The 14,621-nt window shown below is 32.6% G+C and overlaps 1 protein-coding gene across 1 annotated transcript in view; it reads right to left on the bottom strand.

Moving 5' to 3' along the window:
• Positions 1-14,621, bottom strand: part of LOC117120359 (nuclear receptor subfamily 0 group B member 1-like) — a 34,327-nt gene that overhangs the window by 18,296 nt on the left and 1,410 nt on the right. The gene's annotated exons all lie outside the window — the stretch shown is intronic.

The raw sequence follows: 14,621 nt of genomic DNA, 5'->3' as shown, positions 1-14,621 counted from the left end.
TGTTCACCCACCCACCCACCCTTAAAATGTCAATTACCCACCCTTTGTTTATTATAGCTACTGTACAGCCCTGAGTAGGCCTCTATATATCAGCAGGCCTTTAAAGCGCTTAATTTAAACACATAATGATTATGACCATACACTCAGCACCGTAGGAAAAACTCCCATCAAAGTTTAATCAGCACATTTTGTGTTTGAACTTACCAGGTACCCACTTGCTGGGTGAAGAGGTTCAACCATAAAGTGCCCAAGAACACATGCACGGGGAGGGATTGAACATCTGACACCTCAAAGGTTGAAAAGCAGAACTGCAACCGCTGGGCAAAACCACTCAGCTTTTATGCCGCATATAGCAATTTATGACCCTTGACTTGAACATGCGAGTTTAGATATTTCTAGGCCACAGCCTATGCTCTTAGAAGAGCAGACAGCAAGCTGATGACATTAATTGCCAATTGTGTGTTCACAGGAATTTACAGGACATACAAATATAGAATTTTATTAATGATTATTCAAATCAATCAACAGATTGTCAATTCTACTGTAGATCTAAATTTTAACTTAAAAGAACATTATGAAATTTTAGGATTACTGGTCATTAAATCTCTGTATACTGTCCACATACTATAAGTACAGTATTCAATTTGCTCACCTTATCAAATAACAAAAGAAAAAATAAAATATATAACAATATGTGTATTATTAAATATAAGTAAATAAATTATTAAATAATAACTGTAATATGTAAGCACCCTATACTGTGTAGTTGTTCATGCTAGTATGTCAACACGTCTGTATGTGGGCCGTAAACAATCTTTGACACAGTAGCGTGTTAAATTAAAAAAAATTATCATTTTATTTTAATCATTTAAAAGTTGGAATTCCTGTTGTATATAGCGCATATATTTATTCTATATTTAGCATCCTCCTACTACAACTCCAACCCTCTCTTTTCAACAGTTATTCATTTTCATACTGTATTTTAATTTATACAGTAGGTCTAGGTTAATATATTTGTACAAAAAAAATAATCATTAATAAAAGAAAAACCAAGTAAATATTAAATATAGAGTATATATATAAAAAAAAAAATCTTACACTAATCGTGTTCTTAATTGCTCTGAAGACAGCTGGGTAAAGCAAGGTTCTTGAATGGGAGGTAAGTGTAATGATGGATTTGCCTTAGTTATGATGCGTTCATTGTACAGAGTTTCTAGTGGTGATTGTTCCATACCAATAGTATGAGATGCACGCTAAACAACTCTAATTGTCTATTACAAATTAGACAGAAAAAATAAAGCATGTACAGATAATGGACATGGCCTAAAGTTATTTATAATTAAAATTTTAATTTTATTAATTTCATTTACTTAATCTCAAAAAGCAGAATATATACAGCATCAAAATTATATAATTTTACATAACATATTACACAAACAAATATATATTTAGTGCTTCTCAACAAGAGCTGTTAGGGTTAATAAAAAGTAAATTCAATCACTGTCAAAGTAGACCCTCCAGTATTTAGAATATTACATTGAGGTTTCAGGTATAAAAATGACAAAGAGTACAGTACTTGCAGCAACCTAGGAATTGGTACAAAACACATGAAACAGAAAAATCATAAATACTCCATTAATTGCTAATCAGCAACCATGATTTACTATCCTAGAGCACTTAAAGGTAATCAGTACTCTGGTGTGATAGGATAATGCAAGCCTGCCTATTATACAAGGACATAAGCATGGGCCTACAGTATCGGTAATGGATGCCAACAAAATTAAACAGTACCGTATCATGTACAGTACACTTAACCTTTAATAGTATACCTGGCTTTTTGTAGGAAGTGTGTATAGTATCTGTGGTCAATGGATAGTGATTGAGAGGCTATTCAAATAATTAGGGCATTAGGTTAAACATAATTAGAGTTCAACATACAGAACCGGATGCCCCCTACACCACAAGGGCTAAAATACAAAGGTCTGTTTAAATCCTTTTTGATTGTAATCTGTATGATATTTTACTAGTGTTAACATACTTTTCTACAGCAGCAGCAGCACTTAAACAAACTAACGCATCCAGACATAATGTCTGAATTGTCATAAAAATCATTAAAATCAATGGTTTTCTCTCTGGTGATAACGTGACGGCATAATAAGGGTGTTCCAACATTTTGGGGAAGCAGATCCAATAAATTCTGTCAGATATTGAGTCTGATTTTCTATTATTTGCTCATAGATTTACGGTTAGATGCGACGGGGAAAGAGGATTATAAAATTTATCTGGGGATGGGGGGCAATATTCAATAGATGAAATTTGTAATTAACATACTAATAGTGAGAAAGATTCAAATAAAAAGTAAATTTAATTATAAGTTTAAATATTAAAGTGTTATTTTTGCATAGCATTATTAATACTAAACTAATTTTAGGTTGATTTGAATTCTTATCAGCTTAAAACTCCTATCTAATATTTAATGATTTTACATGTTTAGTTTTTAAAATAAATTTTGCCATTTCTTTTTTATCTACATGAATAAGCTGAATCAGCAATTATCCATCTGTATCCATTAATTTAAATTGATCAGGCTCAATTTGTCAAATAAATAAACAAATAAGCCATGCTAGTACATGCATTTATTTCTGTATCTGTGGTACCATGTATCATGACTGTAGGGGCCTAAAAATTGCATGTGTAATGTTCATATTCATAAATTGTGGATATTAAACTGGAAAGGATAATAAAATTTGTGAACAGGGAGATAAACAAATCCAGACAGAAAAATCACCTATCACACAGTGAAAGGACACAACCATTGCGATTGTCTGCACTTTGACCATCGAAAACGGCTGAGGGTTGAGAAGTTCAAGAACAAACGCAATTTACTGACGCAAGTTATCTCACTCTAGCAGCTTGACTAGCAATTTGGCCAATCTTACTCACAACCCAACGAACCAGCCTTACAAAGCGGTTGATATAAGATTCTTTATTTAATTGCTACAAAGAAAATGTACTCTGCACTCCACTTGCCTGCTATTAATCCAGTGTAGTTTGACATCTCCTGCAATTATAACGTTGTCAATGTAAACAATGTGTTTGATAACAATGAGAGCAAGATTAATTATTTACCGAAGCTCCTAAATTATATCTCGAAAGATTTTTAAGTGTATATTATTGTAAAAGATATAGCATCTGCGATGAACTCAGTCAAAAAAAAAAAAAAAAAAAGAACCCATAAAAATTTTATTTCAATTAAAAATTTGAATTATTCATCCAAATAAGTTATTAATTCCCAATGAAACAGAAACCAAAATTATTTCGTTTTCAGATTCAGACATTTTATTGGATGGAAACCCATAAATTTGTTGCAGGACATATGTAAGAGGTCTCACCACAAAATGAGTCTCATGGTTGTAAAATCAAAAATTAGTTTATATTATATGTGGGTAGATCACATTATAGGTTTTAATTTGGTTTTTTGTATGGCTTCCCTAGGATAAGTACAGTAAAGTAGGTCCAGAGATGAGCAATTAAACTTGTATGTGAACCAGGTTTTGAGAACATCAGCTTCAAAGATAAATTAACATGTACAAATAATAGGACTAGAATTGCAGAACATGCTTGGAGTACAACTTTTTTATGAAAACAAATTTATCAAATTATTCAAAAACATTAAAATCAAAATTTTGTAAAAAAAAAATTTGACTTTGACCTATTTTGGTGAATATAATTTCACCCACGATGCATCTAATTTCAAGGTGAGAAACCACATATTTTCCTTATAATGTTTAATTGAAAACTAAATTACTAAATAGACAACAATGTGAGCCAATCAAATATTAAATATTATTTCAATATTAATCATTTTATTTTCAATGCTTTTTTTTAGAATGTACTACTTTTGTAGGGTATGTCAAATGGTATACGTGTTAACAAACTTAAAAAAAAAATAACATTCACATTAGCAAGATCTCTTAAAAATGCAATTCACGCTCGTAACACTTTACATCCATCCTGTACACAAATTTATCACTCTCGGATGGGAATAAAAAGATACAAACAATATATTTATACAGACTGTAACAGTACTGTAGCCCTACTAGTACTAGTTATGAAACGTGTTTATCTTCGAACCCAGTACCAGTACTTTCTCAGCACTAATATAACATTATTGACTGAAGAATTGGGTTTATTTGAACTTATGCTGTTGGTAGATAGATAGAAATCTTTCTTTATTCTGGATACACAGTACTGTTAATACACTGTTCTTCCCTCAACCGAGTCTACAACTCTAAAAAGCTTTGTATCATCTGCAAACCTGTCTCTTATACACATCTAGATGTGTATAAGAGACAGTATATATATTATATAAATACAAGAAACAAAAGAAAAAAAAAACAGTGAAATTAAATGAGATTTTTAAAGGATTGTAAGGAAAGTGAATGAATATGGTATGAAGGTCTGATAGATTATTCCATAATTTAACTGACCGATATTTAAAAGTTCTTTTTCCAAAATCATTTCGCTATCGTGGCAAGACTAAAGTGTTGTTGTATGCGTTGGCGTATACATATAAAAAAAACATTGAATGCGGAAATCTCATTCACTCTATTGCAAATAGAAGAACAAAAGGCTGAATGTTAGTAGCATAATTGGCTTTTAAGGGAATTCCCTTTTTCTAACCATGCCACGTTCATGCACACTGTACTTTTACAATGCCAGATGCCTGCTAAACAGACTACACTGTATAAATGTCGGTCATCTTTCTATTTATTATTATTATTATTATTATTATTATTATTATTATTATTATTATTATTTCTATATTAAAGTAAATAAAATTTTTTTAAATTAAGTAAATGTTTCTATTATAAAATATAGCTTTTGCAACAATTTCACTATTTTAACAATGTTTCTATTTTTTCAAAGATGTTAGTATAGCCACGTACTTTGAGATGGTGGAAGTGTTTGGCGCAGAATTTGAGGTTTGGACTGTCAACCTTGTAGATGGGTGTTCGAAACTCTCGCTATGCAAATCACTTGGGTTCTTGGGCAAGACACTTTATCTGCGTTTGTCTCTACCTATGCAAGAGTATAAATGGTTACCGGCATATGCTGGGAAAGTAAAGACATGAGGAATGCGGCGATCCCCTCAAAGTATTGCAGTCTGGCCCCCAACGCTTAAGAAAGGCACTCCAGACCTATACACGTTCAACTACCTTTACCCTTTTTATACAGTACATCTGAGATGAGTTAAAAAATATGGAAGTCAATTTGTATTATTGAAGTCTCTAAAATGTCTAGTCATTTTCAGATTCAAAATAATTATAGCTTCTGAGCCTCAAGGCTGGTTCTTTTTTTTGGCTCGGCTTACATGCACAGAGTTGCTAATACCAAAGTTTACATTTTTTCCCCCGATTATATAAGGAATGCCTTTTGCACGTAAAGTTACACAAAACTTTTATAAAAGCAATGAAAAGCTAATTTAGAAATAATCAATAATTAACCTCTCAATGAGGCACGGATCAAAACTTAAGTTTTCACTAATTTACATATGTTTGGAAATCCTTAAATATATTTACCAGTAAATTTTATAGTCAGATAAGAAGATGAACTTTGTCATAAACACAAGGCAACATGAAATTATGTCGCTTAATATACAGTACCAACACTGTGATGCAAGTAAATATAGAAGAAAAATATGAAAATAGATAAATCATCTGTTAATTGACAAGAAAACTACCTTCTTATTTTTAATTTTCAATTAAAAGCAGCTTAAAAAAAGCAATTCAAATAATATTTATTTATAATGTTTCCATCAAACTTATGCGTATCTTAGAAACTACTTCAGCTGGGGAACCAGCATCATTAGATCTGATAGGGCTGGCACTTGGATGAGTCATACTGTATCACATCAACGCAGTTTTGATGTTGAAAAAAATTACATTATAAGTCTATGATTCTGCGCTTATCTTTTTTCCTCATGTTAAAATCTATCAGTTCACTAATTTTGATTTCTTGCTAGCTAGTTGCCGGGAACTAACTGCGTTGTACGATGGTTGTGCCACAAATCTAACTTCGCTCTTTGTGAGCGCTAGACGACGCAACATCGCCTGATGATTGTTGCAGTCTGAAGGGATCGTTGATGAAAATGATCTGTTGTGCGCGAGTTGCGGCGTTCTCCATAGTATCGCATCGGCTGATGACCGCCAAATGAATTTCAACTGGAGTACAGATCTCTGATAAGCAAGACAGTGTAACGTTATACTTCAGTTTGAGTGCTAGATTGGAGTGTTTTCTTATGTTTTTATTTAAATTTATTATTTGTTGTTGCCTACTATTTGTCAAGAACAAAGACACCCCATTTATTTGTGCTACATAAATCCATTTACAGTATTATAACTTAGGGTAACTCTTTCAAACAAGATCAAATTCTCATTCTTACGTAGTCATTATCACCAATGATGCCAAAAGAAACGAGACAATTTCTGTATTAATTTTACCGTGTCATATTATTAAGTATTTTTACATATGTTTTTCTGCAATTAACGCAATTTGCAGCAATCCCATTGTAATAAAAGTTTTTACTGATATTCTACTGCTCAGACACATATTTACTTTCTTGGTTAAGTTCAAATAATTGTAGGTTAACAGGGGTACAGATCGCAAGCAGCATTATCAATAGTACAACATTAATCATCTAAATATGTATCCAAAGCAGACTGGTAAAGTTTTAAATATTTATACCTGGAATAACTGATTTTTGGATTTCTAGTCAAAAAACTAAAACTTTTTATAATTTTGCTAAAGTAAAAGGATCCCCTCTTGGGCAGAAAATTAGTGTAGGTTTTTGCGAGATAAATTTTATTGACGTTAATCGATAAACTGGAAGCCAAATGTGTACCCTGGAATGTGTAATTATCTTCATCATTGGATTACTCGAGAAATTAGTAACTTGCTGGGAGGAAAAGATAATTTGGCAGATAAAAAGTAGGCCTACTGTACATCACTGATGCCCTCATCCACTCTATCACACTGCCAACGATACATGCTGGCAGATCTCAAATTCTATGACTGAAGGCATATGTAGTTTTCAATTACAGATTCAACTTAAAGTTAGAAATAAATTAGAAGTGAGTTTTGTAGGTTAAAGGGAAGGAAGCCACGTCAATTAACCCGAAAGCATATAGTATACAACCTGTATGAAATGACATGTATACTGTCGATAGATGATACGGGCGGCTATTACCCTCCCGGCAAAATTCGCATCACTTTTTTTTTCTACTACCAATTTACGCATTTTATTTTAATGTGGTGAAGTTTATACAGGGCTTACGGGTAGGCTTGATTTCATAATCCATCACATATATTTCCACACGTTAAAGATTCTACAATGAATAAAAATTCTGTAATGCAAATGAACATCCATTAAATTCATAATATACAGTATTAACTGAAAAAAGCGGTATTTATATAATTATTAAAGGTACTTCTTTGATGAAATTCAAGAAATTCATTTTATAAAAATGACTGCTTAATTCAAAAATATACAGAATACAACATTATGCACAAAGAAGAAATTTCCACAGCCTTGAAAATGGCCAATAACTTATAAGTTATACAGCGTCACAAAAAGGTTGATAAACTCAAGCACAAAGCAATAACCACTGAACAGTTAATACCAGAAATTCACTGAACTACTTGGGATGTGTTTAATACCTTGTTGAAAACCCATACTCATAGTCCTATTTCCTCATAATTGACCCTGGCCTTTTGTTGGAACTAAGACAAAAGTTGACAGCCTCTACAATCTACTGTATATATCTCTTTCGATAGGGAGGGATGACGATCATTAGAACAGCTTGCATAATGATTATTCTACAGATATGACCTAGTAAAATGATTGGTTACCAGGTTAAAGAGGGAAACCTTAACAACTAGCCTAATTCTAGTCGTCCACATGCGAAATTAATGTCGTATTCGAGCAGACATGCTGTAACATACGTCGAACAATCTAGGTAAATTTTACCCTTCATGACCTCGTGGTAATATTCTAGCATAATGAATTCGGTCTCGATAGTCTAATTTCACGGAGTAAATAGGACAAACATATTCACTGACAATACTCATGATGGAGGGTAATTAAGGCCAGTGAAATAGAATCTATAACCTTTCGGCCGAATTAGCGATGAACTGGCATGAAAATGCCACCTCTCACTGAACATAAACGTAAAAATTCACTTTTGATAAGAAGGTATGGTATAGATTCTGACAATCCATTAACGGACCTGAGAAAATACCGTTTACACAAATGTGATAACATTCCATCAATCAATTATTAATCACTACACAATTTAAAGTTGTGTTTGCTAGAGCTAGTCCTACCATATACTGTACAATAGGCCTACAGAGTATAGATCTGAAGATCAATTTCTTTAAAGAGCTTTGACAAATTATAAATGTGAAATACTGGGCACTTACTGAGGGCCTATAATAGTAGCCACCATTTGTGGAGTATCTGTATATTGTAACTGTGAATGAGAATGCGTAGTTCTCTTATAACATTGATGGGCAAGCCTATTTTAAACAGTTTTCCCTGATCTTACTGTATATTACCATTAACTATAATTGTAATTATTAATATTAATGTTAAGTTTTGATTGCTGTTTTAACATCATCTTAACAATTTCATTATTTACTTATCTGGATTATTATATTAACTACTAGTTAAAACTCCAATATTTTTCTTTTATCTGCATTTCATTTTCTTTGTAAATTACTTTTCTTTTCAGCTACTGTAATGAAAATTTACAGTTAAAAATACTTTGGTTATTGAATAACAGGAATTTAATTGTTGGCGTAGGAAAAAGGCCACTTAAAGAGTGGTTAAATGGGGTTAAAAAATATGGGTTAAAACACTTAACTGTGTGTGTTCAAATGTCACTTAGCTGGTTATTGTTTATCGCCGCGCACGTTTCAGCTATACAATACTGAACAGTGTTATCAAATGACCTATGACCTTTATTTAAAATTATTGGGGAGGGGTCTGCTCTAGATTCAAGTGTGACAATTAGCAATGAACAAATGTAATAATACATGGAGCATTGTGCAGGGGGAAAAAAATTGGATAGGGGAGCTATAATCAAACAGAACGTATTCTGTGATTTTGTTGGGTAAAGAAAGCAGAGGACATTTTACATGGCAGGATACCAAGTGCGTCCATTACAATTACAATGTCATTAGGCGTATAAAACCATGCTTTTCCCATGTATGTCATATTCAAAGTAAAACCAACACAAACTTGGAATTTTATACCACTTGGTAGACCTCACGAAGTTTACCATACATATTCCCAATTACTACAAAATACAGATTAAATTTTGAATCGTGGTGGGAAAATTGTAATATAAACAAATATACTATAATGTCATCTCAGGGACAACACACTTCAATCACCATCATGATGCTATCCTCTTTCTTTATTCGGTAGAATGGCAGTCATTATCACAAATAAATCAACGTACAGTTCAATGTATTCCATTCTTTGAAAGGCGCGCTTCCCACTGTTGGATATGATTTTTGAAATTAAAAAAAAAAATTGTTTTAATATTAAAAAGAAAACAAACCCTCTATTCGGTGCTTTGCAAAAAAGAAACACCCTGTTCATACAGTAATTTTACTTGTATTTTCAATTTAAATACATTAAATACTTTGTATTTACATTATAAAAAAAAATTATTTTTCTGTTGTTAGTGTATATTATTTCAAAAAGAAAGTGAACATATATTGATTTGACTGATTGATTAAATGATTGATTTTTTAAATGACTGACTGAAACATCTGTTGGTGTGTTTATTTAGATCTGTGTGTGCTTAATTGTAAGTATAAACTTTACTATGTTATGATTTTGATTGACTACATGCCAAGATGCAATAAATTGGCTCCCAGAGGGAACTTGTGTCTATATGCCCTATGCCTTACTGTACAGGTATTATATTTACTAATAAAGCATCCACATGGGGATTCGGTTATCAGGAAATGTATAGTGTTGTTTACTCTAGTGACTATTTAGTGAACTTTCTAGGACAGGTCTTATATATTATATACTGTACTAGGGTCCAGGGTATAAAGCTCCCCGACACACAGCCTCATTCGGACAGGTATGTCAGTAGTTTTAGTGGCCTAACGGTAAGGCAGGGGCGTCGCTAGCTACAGCCTTAACATCGGCGCTGGTTCCAGCCACTCCTCGCCCATGGTTCGGTTGGTAGAACCTAGTCTTCTCGGATAAGGACTTAAAATGGAGGTCCAGTGTATATGCATCTGGCTTGTGTGCACTTTAAAGAACCGAATGCATATATCGGAAGAGTAGGGAGTTATGGTTCATTTCAGCCCCTGCCATTGTGGAATGATGTGAACTTGTATCTCCCATGAAGCGCCAATTTACGGCTACTAGGTAGTCACGGACCATGCCCATATGCAATTCAGCAAAATGACGCTGCAAGTTAAGGATTATTCTCCTACCTTTACCTTTGTGATTGAGACTATAGTTTTACTTAATTGAAAACAACATTGACCAAACTTTTAAGTTTTAATATTTATTTTATGCCTTGTTTGTAGTGTCATAGGATAATACATTTTCAGATTGAATAAATTATTCCTCAAGACAAGAAGGATGCAAAGTGTAAAATTTATAAATATTCATTCTTCCTGTGTAAAATATATTTTTTTCAGTTTTTTTTTTAATCATTTGAACCGTAAATTGTGATGGATAATAGAGGTAAACACTACAATTATGCAAGGAAAAAATAAACGGGCAAATATTAATCATCAATATTCATTATTATCATTACAAGAAGAAAGTTAATGGTATATATTTATAGTAGGCATCTAAAGTGGTACTTCAGAGGGGAAGACCCTAATGAATTAAACTTGATACAGCTATGAATAGGTGTAATAATAATAATATTTATTGGATTCCCTTTTGCATCAGTCAAGAATACAAGTCAGAATACCTGATGGTGCATCCAGTAAAATAAATGTAAAGAAATTAAATCAGATTGAAAACAAAAGGTGCAACAGAAACAAGGATGAATTAAAGGCATAAATACAGTATATGACAGAGATGATTATTGATGTTAACTTCTATAGAAGTATAATAATTGGATACATAACTTGATGTTCATAATGGGATATTACAATATGGTTTGCAATTTTACAGTTATTTAGACATATTAAATAAGGAACAATTACTGTAAATAAAATACTGTAAAATAAAACAAGTTTAACGGGTTACAATGGAGGTTTACCATACAATACAGTACATACCCTAGAATTTAACAATGATCACAATTTCAGTGTGCATGTTAATCTTCTTGCATTGTGAAATCATGAAAGTTTCCTGGAATTTTAATACACTATACAACCAAACAGTAAAGGGTTTCTTGGTATTAGAAAGCAGATGTCATAGCACTGTATAGTATGTGCACTTTAGACTGTAAAAATAAATAAATAAATAACTACATACATTGGTGGTTGTGATGCTTGCCAGTTTCAGGGTTATGGGTTCAATTACTTAACAGGATTTTTTAATCATAAAAGATTCCTGGAATTTTAATACAATATACTATACTAGGTCTACAACCAAACTGTGGGTTTCTTGAGATTAGCAAGCAAATCTCATAGCACCTGCAATATGTCCGCTTTCGTCTATAAAATTATAAGAGAAAATTTTTAAGGACCACAATGGAAATAAGTTTGACTTTGAGTTACTTTATTGTGTTTTTATCCTTGAAATTTGTTATGATATATATGAATTTCGAATAAAATGAATGAATGAATGAATGAACATTACAGATGGGCACTAAGAAGAATCGGTGCAATATTGAGTAGACCCATTCAGACAGAGCAAGCCAACAACCATTACTACCCTTTCAGACAGAGCAAGCAAACAACCATTACTACCCTTTCAGACAGAGCAAGCCAACAACCATTACAGCAATACTGCGGCAATATTACTAGGGTGCGAGGTGGCCTGAAGTAAAACGGCATATTGGCGTATTGACCGTTTCAGACAGAAACCCATGCCGGCATGCTTACCTTAATATTGAGGTATTACAGCTGTCTGAAAGGGGCTTTATATACAGTATGTTTGTCGTGTGATGGGATTGCCACTGTATGTGATTAAGATTGCTCGTTGGCATATATCTTGGACCTTGTACTTAAACTTGAAATAAAATATTGTAAATGAAAATTTTAAAAAACTAATATTGCTTTATTAAAGCCATTGTTTAATATAATGGACAAAGACGATAGAAAACATATAGCTTCAGTACTAATAAGTTTATGAAGGAAGGAACGGGAAGGGAAAAATTGGGAGATAATTGTTACTGTATTGTCCGATGGACCATTTCTTTTGTTAAATATCTTTGCATACTGTAAGGTGGCGTTTGGTGCTGCGAGCATCCTTAAAGTGCCAAATACAATACAGTATGCCATATTATTGTTGCGCTTCTCTAATTATCATATTGTTTTATTAATATTAATATTTAAAATACTTATACAAAGTAGATTGGGAAACTATATGGGGAGTAGGCTGAAATGTAAAACTCTACTGAAGATGTTGTGTCTGTTTGCAATTATAATATCTACATTTGTATTGACACTGGTGATGTGAAATGGATGGGTACATATCCTGTTAAAGAGAGACGGGATGGAGTAGCATAATGACCTTTGACATATATTGATCCAATATTTTACCAAAAGCAATTACACGGTATACTTAGGTGCAAGAAACTGCAAGATTAATTCTTTGTACATAGTTCTGTTAAAAAAAACTGATTGTTGAGAACATCTCCTACAGTAAACTATGGTTATGTTGTTAACTAAATGTGTACGTAAAAGTTAAGCTGATGTCTAGTTCAACAGATAGATCATCCAGCGTTGAATGACATTCTTCACTCTTTGTCATGAAAACAAGAAAATCCTTGAAAATGGCAGATACTATGACTGTATGTAGGTCAATGACCTGTCAAACTGCTACCTATTACATAACCAATCCTGTGTACATTACCAGAAAATGTGCTAATTAATTACTACAATTAGTGTTGATGGTCTATTGACATAAACCACCCAGATATCAGCTGTTTTGTGTAATTACTGCCTTGTTAAATAGTTGTTTGAGCATTTGATAGTTAATTAATTAATGAGTAAACAATTTGCTGATTAATTGGCTACAGTACTACAGTGTACTATTATAGTACCATGAGTAAATCCATTTACTATTCAAATGCGAGGGAGGGGAATAAAAATGTATGCACCCTGAGACTGAGCAAAATGATATCTCAAAATGATATTCCTCAATAAATATGTATTCTTGTCCGGGAAAGGAATGTCACAAAAAAGTATGTTTTTATTCTCTTAAATATGATTAAGAAAATGAATGACCCATAAGTATGAATGGTCATTTAAAATAAACCAATACAGAATTTGCAAATACTGTACCCAGTGGCGGCTGTAGGATATAATTTATGGGGGGGGGGGGCGAAGATGGTCCGACTGGGGGGCTAAGTATTTATGGGTGTAACTATAGCCGAAGACCCGAGCCAGGGGTGGGTATGGGAGGGGATGTCCCCTACCCCCAAAAACGAAATTTGTTTTTTAAAAATTGGGACTTCTAGACTAGTAAATGGCTGGGATGGAAAAATAAGGCCTATTTTTTTTTTCTTTTCGATCCGACTGCCCGACAAACTTGGGGGGGGGGGGGCTTGACCAAACCGATGGGTCCCCTTGCCCCCCCGCTGGTGCCGCCACTGACTGTACCTCCTCTATGAAATTAGTAAGATTAGGGCACATAGACAAAATTGTTAGTGTATATATACTGTTACTCCTGCCTCAGTCGAATTTTTGGAAATATTCATGCGGGAATAAATAGAAGAAGTTTTTTTTTGCCGCGTCATTTATTTCAAAAGCTTCATAAAAACAATGCAATTTTGTGGCTAGAAATACAGTTTCTTTTAAGAAAACAATAAAATTAAACCAGTTTTTATAAAATTTTTACAATAATCTTGCCGTCCTCCCTCATCAATAATAAAATGCAATATTCTATTGTTCAGATAAAGAAAAAAAACGCCCGCCCTCATCACTTTAAAAAAAAAGAGATAATTTTTTCTATGTGCCCTTATCTGTTTTAAGTACTCTTTGTTTTTAATAATTTTGTAATTAATTAATTAATCAATTAACTATGATAATAAACAATTTGATAATGAACTATAATAGATATTTAAAGGCCACATAAATATCATACAAAAACATTCACTTACTATTATTAGATAGCTGAATAATAATCTAAAATTAATATTCCTGAGTGTGCAGGCAGTACTGGCTTACTGTATATTGATAGGCCTACTTTAAATAATTAAACAAAAAATAATTAATACATAATCCACAACGATGAAATTCAACATGGATGAATATCTAACAGTATGTATTGATTATCATACCAATCAATCAATCAGATGTATAATCTGATATACTAATAATAAAATAATGTGAAAATGTCATAGTATAGCATATATATATATATACATATATATATATATATATATGATATTGAAGGAAGTTAT

Source organism: Anneissia japonica, unplaced genomic scaffold, assembly GCF_011630105.1.
Source record: "Anneissia japonica isolate Jap-2015-1 unplaced genomic scaffold, ASM1163010v1 scaffold284953_len930413_cov181, whole genome shotgun sequence".
NCBI classification, from domain to species: Eukaryota; Metazoa; Echinodermata; class Crinoidea; order Comatulida; family Comatulidae; genus Anneissia; species Anneissia japonica.
This window is presented reverse-complemented; position numbering and strand designations above follow the sequence as displayed.